Source organism: Meleagris gallopavo, chromosome Z, assembly GCF_000146605.3.
Source record: "Meleagris gallopavo isolate NT-WF06-2002-E0010 breed Aviagen turkey brand Nicholas breeding stock chromosome Z, Turkey_5.1, whole genome shotgun sequence".
In the NCBI taxonomy this organism is placed as follows: Eukaryota; Metazoa; Chordata; class Aves; order Galliformes; family Phasianidae; genus Meleagris; species Meleagris gallopavo.
Genome location: NC_015041.2, coordinates 12,279,636 through 12,297,681, shown reverse-complemented (window position 1 = coordinate 12,297,681; position 18,046 = coordinate 12,279,636). Strand labels below are relative to the sequence as shown.

Sequence of the window (18,046 nt, the reverse complement as noted above, 5' to 3'; positions counted from 1 at the left end):
AATTCTTCGCTAAAAACAGTTCCAGCTAATAATTGCATGGCAAATGGTTTCATTTGAGGCTATATAAATAACTCCAGAGAGAAGTAAATCCAACACTTTTTTTTTTTTTACCATGTTGGCTCTGTATGCAGAAACTATATTCTACCTATTTCATATCCTGAAAACTGTTCTAACAAGAAGTCAAACTAGATTAGCACAGACTTATCTCTAACTAAATGCAATAAAGCAAAAACCAGTTGACAGCAATCTGCTGTTTTCATAGCTTGTGCAAGAATCATTTGATACATCAATATAAAGAAAAAAGTGAGATGGTAAGCACCTTCTAAGAAATTGTAAAGACTACCTACACTGTAGCATGCCAGTGTGGAGTGTATTCCCTAACTGTCTGAAACAGTCTAAAGCATGCTTCAAAAGCCCTTGAAGACACTAAAAGATCTTCTAGAAAATCTTTGATCAGAAATTTTCGGCTGAAGATGAAAATGCCAGAAGGGGATCACTATAAAATACTTTATACTCATTTATTTAAAATGTTTCCACCTACAAAAAATCATCTAAAGGAATGGGTTTCACTTTCCATAGATTGTTTCTTACAGCTCATAGTTTTCTCAGTTTCATTACTTAAATTTTTGGAATAGGATGTGTGATAATCTCACAAATTCTGAGAACTTGATAATGCTATACTTTCAATTGTTTGAGCGTGTCTTAAAGCATACTGCCTTTACTTTCACTGAGCACTGCAGAGAGCATTACATCTCCACCACTGTTTAATAAACAACCATTTTTGTTGCTACTTTGGGAGAAATGCGCTGTTGAGCTATTAATAGACTCAATACTGCTAACTTTTGACTCACACATGGAGGAAGAGGCCAACATTTTTTCACAGCAGCCCCATTTCAAATCTTAAAACAGACTTCCATAGACAGTTTGACTTTATTGACAACATTTTAGTTTTGCCAGATTTATTTAAAAATAATGACATTTGTCTCATTGCAAAAACTTCAGAAAAACAGCCATTCTTGCCATTTTCTTCTTAATTTTCTTATTACTACCAGGACTGCACATAACCACAAAACTGCTGTTGGCAATTCAGAAGCACATCTTCTCCTGCCATCTGGAGATGTGGAGTGTGCACAACATAAGGCCACGTCCATGGGGTCTACAGTTCCCATTTGCCCCTCCTGCTGAATACATGTTGAATAGCTGAATAAAAACTGTTGGGATTTCTTTTGTCTTTGATTGTTGGTTTTGTTTTTTTGTTTGTTTTGTTTTGTTTTAGTAAATATACATTTGGCTTCAGTTTTAAAAAGAAAAAAAGGAAAAATCTTTGACCAGACTCTTCTCTGACGTGAGGTACTGTTCCACTCAGTTTATGGCACCTGTGCTGATTTATACTAGGATCTAGTTCAGCATGTCTGTGTTAGCTCCAAGCCAGAATCTGAATCCGTGTTGAGTCCTGCACAATGAAAGCTGCAGAAGGAGCATAGTGAAAAAGACATCACCATGTGGGAAACTTGGTATGCGTTTTGTCTTCCTGCCTCACAAAGAAAAACTGGTGTTTTCTTTGCACACAAGAAGGTGCTTTCAAAGGTTAAAATGAAATTCATAGAATATTAAGACAGTATTGATTTAAAGTTACATAAACCAAATACATTTTTAGAAGATTTATGTTCCTCATCCAGAAAAAGTAATGAAAAGTTCTTTGTGATAATCTTGCACTAAAAGCAGAGGAAAAGAAAAGAATTCCAGCCTGCTAGGCACCTCCTGGTGTGTACTGGCACTCATCAAACAATACAGTTCAAGGAAAACTCTCCCTTTAACATAATTATAAATAAATACATAAATAAATGCCACTGGGCATTTTCTACTATTGTAAAGTATGTCCTGAACCAGGTATTTCACAGAGAGTATTTGTGGTTAGACTGGTATTCCAAAGCCAAATCTTTCTTTTCTTCTTTTTTTTTTCCCCAGATATTAATTTAGTCAATTATGGCAGATTTTAAAATATTCTTTTTTTCTGTATTTATTTACACTCAGATGAAAATGAATTACAATTTCAGAATGCGCTTACACATTTGTTCAGTCATGTAGAAGAACCAATTCAGTAATACAAGTTAGATGAATTTCCTCCTACTGGAAAAGCAGGATGCCAATATTGATCCTTACCATATGAACTGATATCAACCAGCCTGGCATTTGCTTATGACATCTGGAAGAATGGTATATTCCTTTGTAGGAATAATGCTGTAATGCTGTGGTTCTATCTTACTTTAATTACAATGGACAGTCTGTCAAACTGCAAAGATGTAAACAGTTATACTTTGCTTTGATCCTTTAACATGGTTCTATCTCATTAAATACATACATTTGCCATTTCCACTTCCTTTTCAGAGATTATATATATATAAATATTCCTTTCCTACATGTTAATTAAATAAAATGTGTGCTACACTGGCAGCTCTTTTCTGAAGAATTCTTCACTTGCTAGTTCAGATAACATACATATACATATATGCACATAGATTACTTTTCTGCACATGATCACATACTATTTGAATACTTGCAGCAAGTTAAATCTACAAGAATCCTTTGCAGTCTTAAATGTAAAGCAGCTTTACATCTCCAACATGTGCAAATTGCACTGAAATATTATGGCAGTGAGCCATAATAAAAGTGTGCATTAATGGTTACAGCTAAAGCAGAAATAAATCTTTTTAATATTGCAAATTGGCTGATGATTTTTACTGATAGTAGGTGCTGCTACTGTCTTAAACTACAACTGGAAGGGCAGGACAATTTCTTAGGACAAAAGGAATCCATCAAAAAGGACTGAATAAATCAAGAAGCTGGAGAAGAAAAATGGTTAAAAAAAAAAAAAAAGAACCAAATGGATTTCTCAAATATTATGAAAACAAATGTGCTGATGGATTAAGTACCTAAGTGTTAGGCTGGGAAAACATTTTTATGACCACACTGCAATTCCCTGTAAGTATGAATTTATAGTGGAAACACTGAAAGCATTAACTGTTACAAAAACTCTATAAATGAAGAACTTCATGCTTGACAAAGTGACCTACTGGATAGCAGAGGTACTGCAGATTGAATAATCCTTGGCTTTCATAAGTTTTTCATGTTCTTCTATCTAACTTTCTCAGTTATAAATTGAAGAAACACAGACAGCAAAATAGACTGATAATCTCCAGCACAAATGTATTATACTCGGTGAAAAGTAGTAATCTAGAATACTTATCAGTCCTTCATTGCCAAATGAGAAAATACTTCAAATGAGGACACATGAGGGCTATGTCCTGAGCTTGTAACTATTTAATATTCATTTAAATTTAAATATTGACTACTGAATTACAAAGTACACTTACCTGAGAGACTCTTCCACATACTCATTTGTATTGACAGGGATGCAGACAATGCAGAGGATTGTGAATTCAATCTGAACTTGGTAACTGGAGAAGTTATTTAAATCTGTAAATAGAATTGAGCAGAAAAAGAGTGAAAAATATTCCCTACACTCTGGCCATTCTTTGCTTCAAAAATATAATGTTCTCTCTTTCCTTCTACTTACAAAGCTATGGGTTTCATACTCGCTCCCTGTAGAAGAGATAGCTGACCCACAATTGTTGTATATTTAAAAATAAAATTGGAATCTGTGTATTTCTGCTCTTCTCTGATTCTATAAAAAACTGGGGAAAAAAAAGTACAAGTTGCTTCAGTGTATGTTGAATGATTCACACTTCCGAAGGATTTGGCCACACAGAAATGGAAAATAGAAATCCCAAACAAAGCACTTGTTTTTTATACAATAAACAAGTACAGCAACTTTGAATTTCTGTAGTATTTAAAGGTGCTCTTTATTTACCTAAAATCTAAATAAGAGGTACTGGAATAGCAAAGTCTTCCTTTAACAAAAATAATAATAATAATAAATCCTGGTCATGGCTAAATGTGAGAATAACTTTCATGTTATTTTAATCTATTAAAAGTACAAGAAATTTATTTTATTTTATAATATTAACAATACTGTTAACATTGACAGTTAACGTTCTGCAAATATTATTCTAGTAGACAGCAATTTGCCTGAAAATAGATTTCCACATATGCTGTAAAGCATCCTAATTCTTTACCTGAAACCTAGGATATTCAGAAAGAAAAATGTTCAGAGAACAGAATGGCATAAACACATTCACACATTTTCACATCCATCCATACAAATATATTTGAAAATATGTAGGTTGCTCCGAAAGTAATGCCTTCTATTTATTTCCGTACAAAGAGCACAATAACGTTATTTGATAGATCAAATTCTCAGCTATAAAATACTCATTTTTTGACATAGATACCACCATTAGCAATGCATTTTTGCCAGAGATGAACAAAAGCCTGCATGTCATGCTTGTGAAAATCTTCACCAACAGATGTGACCCACTTTTGCTGTCACTACTGCTGAAATGTACCACCCACCACCTCGTGGTGCTCACAATCCACCGTTGGGCCCCCATAAACATTCAGCAAGTGTCAGTGAATGTCAATGGCTGCCATTTTTCTGTATGGAGGAATTCAGTGACACACCTTTGCTTCATGCACACTTCCATGTCAGACACCGTTCTGTCAGACTGCCCCTCTGCTGCCATCTGTCCTACAGCAACAACACAACAGAACATTGCTGGAAGGTTCAGTCTCTACTGCTTATCCCAGTGTCTGCTTCTGATTTCATGGGCCAACATAAAAAAATTTTCACACCTTCAGAGTGATTCAATATGATTCAACAAACACATGCAGGGGAAGTATCATGGTTCTTGTTCCATAAACTTACAGGCACATTGCAAACGGTCTCACAAGAACTTCTAGTCAGTGCCCTGCAAGTCAGAACCAGCTCTTCTGTTTACTGTTCCTGAGTGATGCTTTTCAGACTCAATTTTTAAAGTATTCAGTAATGGAGATCAAATAATTATTTCAAGAAAATGCTCCAGAAAATGGTTTGATGAAAATCTCAGGTATCTCAAATATAATGTTAGCAATTTTTTCCTTCATTTGTCAATTTTTTTTTTATTTTTTTTTTTTTTTTCCCAATTATGGGACTATAGATACTAAGCTGCACAGACAAAATCTTGCAGGTTGGTCCGATGCAAATTCACCAGAACAGCAGAGCAGATGTTCCACAAAGTGCCTACCTGAGAATTAAGCTACTGAAGCAAAGGTCTATTTTACTGTTCTTAGATGATGTGACAGAGTTTTACCTCAATTAACTTGCTGTATGAGTTATTGCAGAGCCCACACTCCATGTAAGAACTTAATCACTCAGTCTTGGCTAAATTAAAAGCTACATAACATGAAGTGGTTTAAGCCAGTTTTCAGCTTACAAAACAATTTAACATTGAAGCAAGAAATTAATTTCAGTCTCCTGAGAATATGCACATATTTTTAATTTTTTAACTAGAAAAACCCCAAACTGCTTGCTTAATAATATAGGAAAGAATGAGCACATTATTTCCATGACTTTTTATTGAACTGAAATCATTAGCTTTTATTTCCAATTAGTTACTGGCTTCTGTCATTCTATATCTTCCTTCACTGAGTAAAATGAGAAAAAGACTGGCAATGGAAAAAAAAGCAACTTGCAGAATATTTAAAGCTAAAAATGACTGAACTCAGACTGAAATTGAAAAAGTTAAAAGCAAAAAAATTGACTTAGTAATCATTAGTATATCTGGATATGCACAATATTCAGTACCTACTGGCAAATCCAGATGTTACAGACAGCATAGCCAAGATCAGTTAGTCCAGAACGTTGTGTTTTGTGAAAGGATGGAAGGACTCTTTATTTAACTGTGAGTCCACACAAACATTGTGGTTATCATGTTTATTTTCTTTCTAGGAGAATGAGGGAGGGAAGCAATCCTGCTTTAAAAGTGAATTAAAAATGACTCACAGAAAATAGGCAAACGACAAAGCAAATGTAAAAAGATGCAAAGAAAATAGAGAGAAAATTCAAACAGAAAACAAATAGGTGAAAGAAAAAGGAAATAGAAAGAAGTCTCTGCATTTGTTATCCCTGGGATGTCCCTCATGCTTTAAAATAAGCCTATGCTGTTTGGTTTTTTTTTTCAGCGAAAACAATTCTCCCACATACTTCACAATAAACTGATTATTTTATTTTCTAAAGTGTGTAACCTTTCAATGCTAACTTCCTCAACTGCTCTAAAGTACAGGCAATATGAGTACTTTTTTTTTTTTTTGCCAACACTTTGAACAACAGGTCCATGCAATTGAAGCCACTTTCCAGTTTGACATGGAAAATGTTTCTGGTTTTAGCATGTAATCAAGAAACTGAAGCTGCAGAGACTGCAGTCAAGGCTGTGCCCACACCACCTGCTTACCACTGTCCTTTGCTAACAGGGGAAAGTATAATTCCAGAGTCACAGTACAAAACTACATCAAATTTGAAATATGCTGTAAATTATGATTGAAGACTGCATGTGCTAGCATGAACGATATGATAATGCACAGAATTCCTAAAGCAAACTGCTCAGTATTGAATGAGCTGTCTCCTTGCCATGGTCTCAAAGGAGTTGCCATGTGTCTGACAAGTAGAGAAGAGACATTCAAAATAAGCTATAATGTACTTGATAAATACCAGAAGCTGATCTACTGAGAATTAATATTGTTGTATGTGTGCATCTCTTAGTTACACATGAAGAAATATGATTCACTCTCTCACATCCATTTTCTTCTGTCTTAGCAATAGACAGTGCTTGGAACTGTTCATGTGTTCTCCTATATTATATATCATATATACATCTTGGTCTATGCTAAAAAAAAATCAAGGTCAAAGAAAGATATCTGGTATTTAAATTAGAAGTCACTGAGTTTTATAGTGGTTATTCACACTGCAATTTCACTGTTATAGACACATCCATGAGAAAGAGAGAGAGAAAGAGGGAGGGAAGGAAGGAGGGAGGGAAGGGAGGAAGGGAGGGAGAATTGTCACATATAAGTTTGTTATAATCAGGTTGAAAAATGATAATCAGTATTTTCATCTCTGAACTTTTGGATGTCATAATCTACCCTAGTCCTAACTGAGACTGCACTGGGAGAAGTAGTTACTGAAACACTGTGCTAGTTCAACTGGTGTGAATGGAGCTATTCCAATAGCTGTCTCCAAGTAACTGCTGAGCATAATTTGGCAGCTAGAGCAGTGCAGAGATTACTCTCCAAAGGGACTTTGCAGATCTCTGCCTTGTTTTTAGGGTTAAGACAATTTACTAGTGCAGACACGGGTCATATGTGATGGTTGGAAACAATATCAATCCTTGAAAACATTCTTGGTTGGTTTTAATTTTCTGGGACAAATGTAGCCAAAGCGCCTTAAATCCTTTAACTAATGACTAACATTTGTTTTAAGGTTACTCAGGAAAAAGACTAATAGAGAGAGAAAGTAACCTGCTGAGGGAGATAAATGTTTTTTTATGAATAAGACTTAGGTAGTTGGGAAGCACACGTACTAAATGGGTGCCCTGGTAACAGGACACTGAGAAGGTGGAGATTCTGAGTATCTTCTTTACTTCAGTCTTTACTACAAAGACAGCCCCTTTGGAATCCCAGACCCTGGAGGTAACATAGAATGTCTAGGGAATGGAAGTCTTCCCTAGGACTGAGGAGGAGATGGACAGAGGGCATCTAGCCAAAATCAACATACACAAACCATGGGTCCCAATGGGATGGATCCATGTGTGCTGAGGTAGCTGGGAGAGGTGGCTGGTGAACCACCATCCATTATCTTTGAAAATTCTTGGTGAATGAAAGAAGTGCCTGAAGACTGGAAAACAGCTAATGTCCACCTTAGTCTTCAAAAAGAAGATCCAGGATGCTACAGGCCAGCCAGTTTCAGCCCCATCCCTGGAAAGATGGTGGAGCATCTTGTTCTGGATGTCATTCCCAAGTGATGGGAAGAGAAGATTATCAGGAGTAATCTGCATGGATTCACCAAGGGGAAATCATGCTCAACCAACATGTTAGCTTTCTATAATGTCATCCCCATCTGAGTAGATGGAGGAAAAAGCAGTAGAGGTTGCATACCTTGACTTCATCAAAACATTTGGCACTGTCTCCCACAACATCCTTTGTACAGGGACTGCTGAATCACAGCCTAGACCTCTGATTAATCACCTGAGTCAGCCATGGAGCACAGGTGAAGGCAATTCACCTGTGCTGATGGAAGGGGTGGAGCCTGGCTCCACCTCTCGTAGACCCATTTAAGAGCTGACTGCCAGTGGGGAAGGGTCTCTTCTGGAGATTCACTCTACTGGAGTTTCCCACATGAGCACAGGTTATGGGTGAGTATACCTATCATTTCTATTTCCTGCTTTGGTATAACAATGTTGTAGCCAAGCTCTCTTTTATACCATAATAAATGTATATTCATTATTTGTACTATCCTTGTTACAAAACTTACAAAACTTAGAAAGTACAGGAGAGATGAGTGAACAGTGAGGTGAATTGAGAACTGGCTGACTAGCAGATATCAGGGAGTTTTTATCAGTGGTGCAAAGTCAGGTTTGAGGTCTGTAACTAGCAGCATTCTCTAGGGTTGGTGCTGGATCCAGTCGTGTTCAACATCTTCATCAGCAACCTGGATAAAAGGGTACTCCACCCTCAGCAAGTTAGCTAATGATACAGAGCTGGGAGGTGTGGCTGACACACTGAAAGACTGTGCTGTCATTCAGCAAGACCTGGACAGATAGGACAGTTGGGCAGGGAGGAACTTAATGGGACTTAACAAGAGCAAGTGTAGAGACTCGCACCTGGGGAGAGATAACTGAATGCTTCAGTACAAGTTAGGGACTGACCTGCAGGAGAGGAGCTCTGCAGAGAAGGAAGTTTGTGTTCTGGTGAACAACACATTGGCCATAAGGCAGCAGTGAGGCATTGTGGCCAAGAAGACCAATGATATGCTGGGATGCATTGAAAAAAAGTGTGGCCAGCAGGTTGAGAGAGTGATCCTCCACCTCTAATCTGGTCTGGTGAGGCCACATCTGGAATACTGTGTCCAGTTCTGTGGTCCCCCATTCAAAAAAGACAGATCTCCCGAAAAGGAGCTCAGCAGAGGGCCACAAAGTTGGTTGAAGGTCTGGAACATCTCCTATATGTGGAAGGACTGAGTAACCTGAGTCTGTTTAGCCTGGGGGAAAGAAATGGAGGGAAAATCTGATTAATGTTTATAAATATCTAAAGGGAGGTGGGAGGAAAATTGATTTGGCCAGGTTATTGAACATGTAAAATTCCATATAAAATGCAGAAGAACTTCTTTACAGTAAGAGTGATGGAGCAATGGAACAGAGAAGTTGTAGAGTTTCCTTCCATAGAGATATTCAAGCTCTATCTGGATGCCAACATATGCAACCTAATGTAGGAACCTTCTTTAGCAGTGTAGTTGAATTCAATTCAGGTCCCTTCTAACTCCTGCAATTTGGTAATTCTGTGATTACTTGCTAATATATATTCTGTTGCTGCATCACACCCACTGAACGGTAGTGGGACGGAGAGGACAGGAGAGGTAGAGATTCCTGGAAATCATGTAATAATATCCCAAGTGGTTGTCATGCCAGTCTGCAAAATACCCTTGGCATAATCCTACCAGTCACTGGCAACAAGAAATTTGAAGTAACTTAGTCTGAAGAAAAAGTTTCACGACTAAACAGAGATGTGATTAATCTACCACATATAGCAGCTAACTTAGCAAAAGGTGGAAGGGATGACTGCAGCATTTTGAGTTCCATCTTTTGCCCACACATCTAAAAAAAACTTGGTCAATGTCCACAATATTTTTTTTACTATATCCAATTCCACATTTCCCTATTATTTTTACATACTTTCTCACATCTTCTACGTAAAGCTGAGTATGAAAACACCAGAACTAGACATGAATTCATGATTCACTGCTCACTTTAGTCATAGAGCATACAAAAGCAGAAGATAACAAATATGAAAAATGTTAACAAATAAGATAACAAGAAAGTACAAAGAAAATGTGAAAGAAAATGAAAACAGTCATTTCTGATTATGTAACTTTAGACTTTGAGCTAAAGAAACAGATGGAGGGTGGTTTTTTTTATTGTGATGTTTTCATATCTGAAAAAAATCCTCTCCAATTTTTGTTGCATATTTCAGGAAAAAAATTTCAGAGGCTGAAGAATTATATGTTTATATAGATGCACTTGCTTATCTGGAAATAGCAGCTCAGATCAGATACAGAAGCAGTAAAGCTATCACTTAAAATATGAACTTTTTCGAACTTTAAGAATTTTGGATAGCAGGCTTAATAATCTCTTTTTTATTGTTGTGTATTTCTAAAATTCATTTCCCCCTTAGGTTTCATTCTAAAAATCACATGAGGACAGGTCTTCTCTGAAGGTTTTGCATGTCTGATTCTAGTGAAACAGGCAAAAATAGCTTCTTTCCTTTTGATCTATTGACACACATAATTTAAATATTTTCCAAGTTTGGTTTTAGCTCAAATCAAAAAATAAAAAAATATGATAGCATTTCAGGGTGTACAAGCCCTCTTGTTATTCTAGGTATTAATTCTCTGCTAATCACTACAGTACCCAAGGTGCTTTTAGCTAAAAATATATCCCATGGGCATTCCGTACTCTGATTTCTGCTCTACCAAGAAATCAGTAGGGAGAAGTGGGTGTACTTAAATGCAAAAAGAAAAATATGCCTTTGCTCCTATCAACATTCTAGTTTTTAGTTTCATGCTGTGATAAGTGTGACCAGTACTCTGAGATGCCCTGAGTTGCAGCCCAGTGCTGTAATCATGCCTGTGACAAAAGATTTTCACAGAATATATGTATATGTATTTATACATACGCATTTGTATATAACATACACAACCACTCCAAACATTGCTATTAATATGCCACTTGTAACTCACTTAAGAAAGAGATGTTAAAAAAGTAATAGTTAAGAAAATAAGTCATAGGATTTACAGTTTAATGGCCATAATCCTCACCTAACATAAATCAGCATATCTCGAAGTCAGAACATCATTTATGTACTCTAGTCAAAAACTACTCTAAATGCTTGTAAAAGGCATTCTATATGCAAATCGTTTTATGTCAGTGCTATAGTCCAGCAATGAGCTTTACCGTTATTTCTACTCTCCTAAGCAGAGTCACTGATTAAATCACAGTGATTCATGCAGTTTCTTAATAGAGTCTTATCATTAAATGCTTTGATTCAGTTGCAAACTGTTCTTCATTATTGTTTGAGAGATTTGTGCCCAGTGTATCTTACGTAGGAGTTTAGATTCTAGCTTTAATTTCTTCTTTCCTGTGTTCTCTGCACTGATTGATGGTTTTCTTTCTTAGCTTGGAAGTTGAAAAGGGAGTTTTCCTGTGAGGCCCAGCAAGAACCAGAATTAATCCACTTAAGAAAAAGCAATGTAAGAGAAAAGATTAGAGGAATCATAACAGACAATGACTATTTATGGGACAGGCCCAAATCTTTGTCTTTCTTCCCTTTGGAAGTGAGGCAATTAAGTCACCTCAGAGTACTACCTGTAATTTTTTTCTCTGTGTCTGAGAATAAAGACAGTGGAAGTTGATTTTTTGGGCTGCCTCAGAACAAGACAGGTGTACATCCATTATCTGGAGTTCCGATAGCAGAAAACCGAGTAAGTGATTACGGAGTATGATCTGGTTTATTACTCACATTCTTTAAGGAAACTATCCTATATTGTAGCATGTAAGAAAAGGATCTTTTCACTGAACCAGTTAGAAAGACTTCAGCCTAAGTATCCACTTCTAGGCATGTAGCAAGCTAACAAACACACTTAACCTCGTATGTAAAAGCTTTAACAAATTTGATGATTTTAAACTACACCTGAAGAGCAAAAGAAAATAACAGTCTGAACACGTTTCTAGGTTTTGGCCATCCATCTGAGTTCAGAAGCAAGATTTGATGCTAAAGAGAAGAAGTATGAAAAGGGAGGGATTAAACTTAAGAGTAGTTGTTCATGGCCAAGATTTTAGTGTTTAAAAAAAAAAAACACCAAATGCCATTAAATCATCAATCAAGTAACACAAATGAAATTTGCAGAGAATGGCAGCTTGAGTGCAAAATTTTTAGGGAAAAGACAACATTCAGGAGCAATGTGAATGTTTAAGTGAACACTAACAAAAGAACAAGCTATAACTTTTTTCAGTGGATAAGACAACCACAAAATTCTTCTGTGGTGATTTGTGCTGTAAAGCAATAAAGTATCTTTTTTCACATATTAATGTCTTGGCATTAATAGCCAGCACGTTCAAATCCATGATATTAGCAATGGATCAAACAACTGATTTGTAAGTACTTGATCATTGCTACCTCTTCAGAGTAGTTATTTTCATATCAAATACAGTTCCGTTTCTGTTTTCGTTTTTAAATCGTACACAGAATTGCTGGGTTGCATCCAGATCACAAGTTCATTGTTAGTTTTATACTGTTGGCTGCCACTTCTTCAGGTGCAGGCTCAGCTAGAAGAGTTGTAAGAAGAGGTGAAAAGCTTGTTTTTTAAGTATTATTTTAGTATTCAGACCTTCAGAGAAATCTCAGAGAGAATACTGTAATGCTGGATAAATTATGGCTAAGGTAATGAAAGAGAAATCCAAGTGAAACAGGAGTTGTACTTTTGTTCCTCCCACATGTCTAAAACTGTTGTTAACAAAACCAAAGCTGTATTTCAAAATGCATCTTCATAGTCAGGGATTTGCATATGTCTGCATAACTGGTCTTTATTCTGAATGCCTTTTTTGAAGAAAAAGTAACTAGAATAAGCAAGAAAATATCTGTATTATTCACAGGCAGCTTCCATTTTGCGATTTTAAAAATGAAATGTTAGGTTTCAAAATTTAGTGATTGAAGACATTTGAAAACTGGATAATATAATAGGAATTATGATCTCTTTGCATTTTGGCAGCTGGGTGGCCTAAACACAATGAACACAAATTTAGACTTTCTAAGACACCAGAAGCAATTATCTCAGTACACTCTTTCCCTCAATGATCACTAAAAATAGGAGACAAAACCTCAAAATTTCATAAAAGATTTCTGATCAAATGAATTCTTTCTGGTCCTACAAAACTGAGAACTATATATCTTGTTTGCCTTTGCAGAGAAAGAAAGGTCATTTTCCTGTGAGGAGCTAACAGAATGACTATGTACAAATAATGCACTGGCACATCATGATGATGGGCCATTTTGTTTGATTAGTCCTCAAAAATAAGAGAGAAGTTGACTGTATTGGAATCACTTTATAGAGTCCTCTTTCATTCTACCATTAAAAAACCCTAAGCAGTATGGTTCTATCAGAACGCAACACAAGTTTCTCAGCATCAGAATCTTCCTGAGCTGCAAATTTGATCCATTTATAGCAGTACAATAAGAAAGAGGTGGTTTTGTTGCTCTGAGACGGATTACGATAATTCTTTTTAATGCTCTGCATTAACTTGCCTGGAACATCTTGACTTAATGACTATTACAAACACTAATAACAATGACTATTAGGAATAATATCTTGTCTTTTCAACATGATAGAGACTTGGATAGACAAAAGGTGCAAACTATTCTAGATCAAGATGTAGTTTCTAAGATAGCATGATTTTATAGTTATTTACTATTCACTTGTATAGATGACTTCCTGTCACCGCTCTTAGAATACATTGTGTATTCATAAAATCCAAACATGAAATGAGCTATGCAAAATAGAAGTAACAGAAATCTGCCCTGTGTCTGTGTTGACAGGCATGGGATTGGAAAGACAAATGTTGTTATAACCTCCACCCACTGGAATCTGGTTGTTGATTTAGTTAACACATCCTCTGGCTATTTGAACTGGTCACTCAAGAAGTCAACAGTAAGTCAAATTGTCATGCATTCCTTATTAGTCATTTCCTTGTTGAGCTGGATGCTCTGCATTCATGTTTACAAATAAGTTGAAGTCTTAGTTGTGTTTTGAGGATGAATCAAAGACATTAGAGGAGTATCTACTGTTCAACTTTCAAAATTGGTGGGTTTATATTCCTTGATGCAAGCAAACACCATTGTTTGTCAGAGTCACGCTGCTGCTGACTTGCATGTATTTTCAGTACCTGATTTTTATTGGGGAGGGAGAAAGAACAACATCTTGTTCCTTTTCACAAAAAGTTTCCAGGCAGGAGTCTCAAATATTTTCAGTGCAATAAATGCTTAAGTTATTTCACCGAGCTCTTGGTTGATTTGGTAGCACTGAATGGTTATGTTTGTTCATAGAAAGAAAGATGTGCATCTGTTGACTTCTCGTGTCTTAATGCAACAGCTATTCTTGCACAATGTATTCAGCTATCTGTACAGCTGTTATGACTGTGAGTCAAATGTTTATTTTTGTGTATTTTCACATAAGAACATAGAAATTCTACCTTTATGCATTTCTTCAGATTACTCATATGCCGAACAGGCTGCATATGAAAGCAAGCAAAATGGACATGATAAAAAGAGGAATCTGGTAAAATTTCATCCAAATTCCACATTGTTGGTTTTTTTTTTTCACTATTCTGAATTTCTTGGCAAAGTTACACTGTCTCTTCCCTCTAAAGAATTATAAAAAAAAAAAGTCACCATCCTTGCATATCTGACTGGTATGTCAGTTTTCTATGCAAAGAAATGCTAAATTGAGTGCACAGTACTGGTGCTAAATTGAGTACTCAGAAAACAAGTAATCCACAAAAAAAAAATGAGTTATGTTCAGATACTACAAAACTTGTCAATACAAGACGGAATTTTGTGGCAGAAGCAGGGATATTTTTCTAGAGGAACAAAGGAACAACATTGTGGAATTAGGTGGCAGAAGGAGGGATGTTTCTCTATAGCAGTTTCACTATGCTTAAGCCATAAAATAGTCTTTTTTTGCTACACTATGCTTAAGCCATAAAATAGTCTTTTTTTGCTACAGTTTCCAAGTCCCTTTACGTACCGCTAATACTCTTATTAACTCCTGTAGGTTCTATAATCAAGTTAAGAGATTGTCTCAACTTCATATCCCAGTCCAACCATTATGTATCTCTGGAATCAATACTCATCAGCATATTTAAGAGAAGGACCCTCTAACTCCCATACGGAAATATTAGCAATTACTTCCCATTTTAAGTGAAAAGTGAAATCTCATACTATTACTTTGTGCTACGGATCCTTAAAAGGCTTACTTCACTGGGCTCCTCTGTAACGTCCAGTTTACGGAACTGCCAGTTGGTAAAGTTATGGGCCACAGAGATGGAAAAGCTACCAATACTTTTTTCTAAAACAGCTAAGAGTCTTTAAAAAAAAGCTTAATGTCTTTGTGTGATGAAGAGATTTGACGCAACACAATTCCTTTGTTTGTAACAACACAGTTGTAACAAAATGGATGCTGATTTCATTTTTTTTATATTATGTGGAGGTAAGTATACGTTGCAAAAGAATATTCTTGCACTACCATGTTTTTCTCAGAGTTTGTTTCACAGCAACCATTGTCTTACATTCAGATGAAAACTGTCTTGAACCAAACAAATATACATTTTACAGTTATTGTTCCACCAATACAAAGATAGATTAAATGCTTGACACTGAATGTTGTTGTGTGTGCTTGCTGCCAGTAACCAAATGCCACAGAAGAAAACATGTCTATTGGCACAAAGAAGTTTTGTACTTTGACAGTAGAGGGATACACTCTCACAGGAGACTGACTTTGTTCAAATGCACATTTGCGCTAATGACTTCAACTTATGCTGCTGCTGCACTTAAGTGGTTACCTTTTTTGTGGTCTTCTGTACTCTTAGGCTTATTTCCAGTAACTAATAAAGACTGAGTCATGGGATGTACTTGGCTAGCAGATGGAAGTAAGAAAAAGGAGGACAGAGCTATGGCTTCCAATGCTTTGTTTATGAGAACATCCTTCCTGTCATCAATATCCACATTCCATTAACGTATGGTTTCAATTCTGCCTTTGCGATGTGCTTCAAGTGCTATACTCAAAGCATTTATGCTACAGTCAAACACATTTCATTTCATATTTAATCAAGAAGGGATATTATAGCAGTTCCAGTGAAAGCTCTTGATGCTTATTAGGCTGCTGCTCCTAAATGTTCTTAATAGTACTGCAAAGATTTTAGCTTTTCCATCATGTAAATGCAAATTCAGCCTCTGATAAAATATTATGGATAGTACACGTGGAAAATAAGATGTGCTCCAAAATGGTTGCAGTTTTAGCTATTACCTTGTTTAAAATTTGCATGACTTAAACCAGTATTCTGTCAAAAATAATAATAATCTGAAATAGCAGTAATTGGGAAAACCTAAAAGGAAACAACTAATAATAAATCAAATCCCCTACATATTTATTTTTATTTCCATGTCGTATATACTCTATCCTGGTTCAAAACCTGAAAAGAGTCATAAGAAAACATTTGAAGTATGAACTGAAATTGCAATGGAACTGAGGAAATAATTAAGAAGATATTTGAAAATTATGAGCAGCACTATCTTGAGTTCTCAACAGTCAGCTCAACAGCTCTCCAGGGCATGGTCTAGGTTAGCTAGAACACCATTAATTCTGATTCAAGTGTACATAATTTATATGAAGAAAACTTTATACAGTTACATAAATATTGGTGTCTCAATTGTTCACACTAAATGTCTGAAGAGTTAATCTTCATTCACCTGGAGATTTCTTCCACTTGGGTTAGCAAAGGAATGCCTGCATAATACTAGTTACATTTACGTAGACAGCCAAGAAAACAGGCAAATTTTACAGCTGATATTAACTCCCTATATTAAGATGCTCTCTGATCAAGTAGGCTCAGACATCTCTACAGAGCATAGATGTGTGTGTATATATATGTAATATATAATGTTGTAATATGTAACTGCAAATAAGAGTTGAAGCAGAAACAGAAATTGGGTTAACTGGATTTCCTGGGTTTGTTTGTTTGTAAAATAAAATAAAATTATCTTGTTCTCCAGCTCAAGCCTCTTTTTTAATAATTAGACGTTCTTGACTAATTGCACTATTTCCTGTAGACAATTAATTAAAATAGGCATTATAACTAAATGTGTGATTCCTGAACAATATACTAAATCTGTAATCATGTACAAATGTATTACGCTGCCAACCTCTAGCAACATGTGCCAGTTTCCTCTGTCAGAAAAGGCGTGGTATGGTCCAAACAACAGATTCTATCTTTAATGATGATGCAAGTTACTGTAGACACAGAATAGCCTTTATGCTAAGGACTGTAAAAAGACACTTGGTACCAGTGGTCCATTTCTAACACCTGTTATCTTTTCTGAGGCTTCCTATGATTTCTCCTCAATTACTTGTTTCTTGCCAGAGGGATATAAAATAGGATCAGGCTATTTGTTGATCTAGCATTGCAGAACCAATATTTAAAAGTTAGAAACTGCACCTGTATTCTGCATTGGCATTTCCTTTCCCTTGTTTACAGCGGGTTCTAACATAACTCTGTATGAAAATGTCTTACATATTTGCCAAAATGCATTCTCTAGTCAATAGTTAAGCTTGATCTATTTCTTTAGAACAGAGAGTGAAAATAAAGTCATTGGCGTCAGTGGTATTACTCCTGATTCACATAGCTGAACTGCTCTACAGCAAAGCTTCCTGCTACAAAACAAACAAAGTGACTGCTGGGAAAAGGTCTAAACACAGCAATTTCCATATCTTTAAGAACAAAATCTTGAAGTAATTTGAATAAATAGACATAAAAAAAAAAGAGGGGGGGGAGGGAAATATGTTTCCATTTGCTAAGTTCAGTTGTTCAAAAGTATGAAGCATTTTGGAATATAGACAAAACTGTTTTAAATAAGCATGTCATCTGAAAGTTTCTGGTGGGCAAAATAGCTATCATTTCCTGGACTGGAGCTTAACTTCACTCTAATAAAAGTGGCTCCAACACTATGAGACAGAACTAGAGGCTGAAAATTGAAAAAAAAAAAAAAAAATGTAACCACATTTCTGTCTTGC

The 18,046-nt window shown here is 36.0% G+C and overlaps 1 long non-coding RNA gene across 1 annotated transcript; it reads left to right on the top strand.

Moving 5' to 3' along the window:
• The first annotated feature begins 8,304 nt into the window (after positions 1 to 8,304).
• LOC109363793 lies at positions 8,305 to 16,948 on the top strand. Its single transcript, XR_002109617.2, has 3 exons — positions 8,305 to 8,345; positions 13,798 to 13,909; positions 15,032 to 16,948. It is a non-coding gene; the product is annotated as an uncharacterized LOC109363793 (long non-coding RNA).
• The last annotated feature ends 1,098 nt before the right edge of the window (positions 16,949 to 18,046 follow it).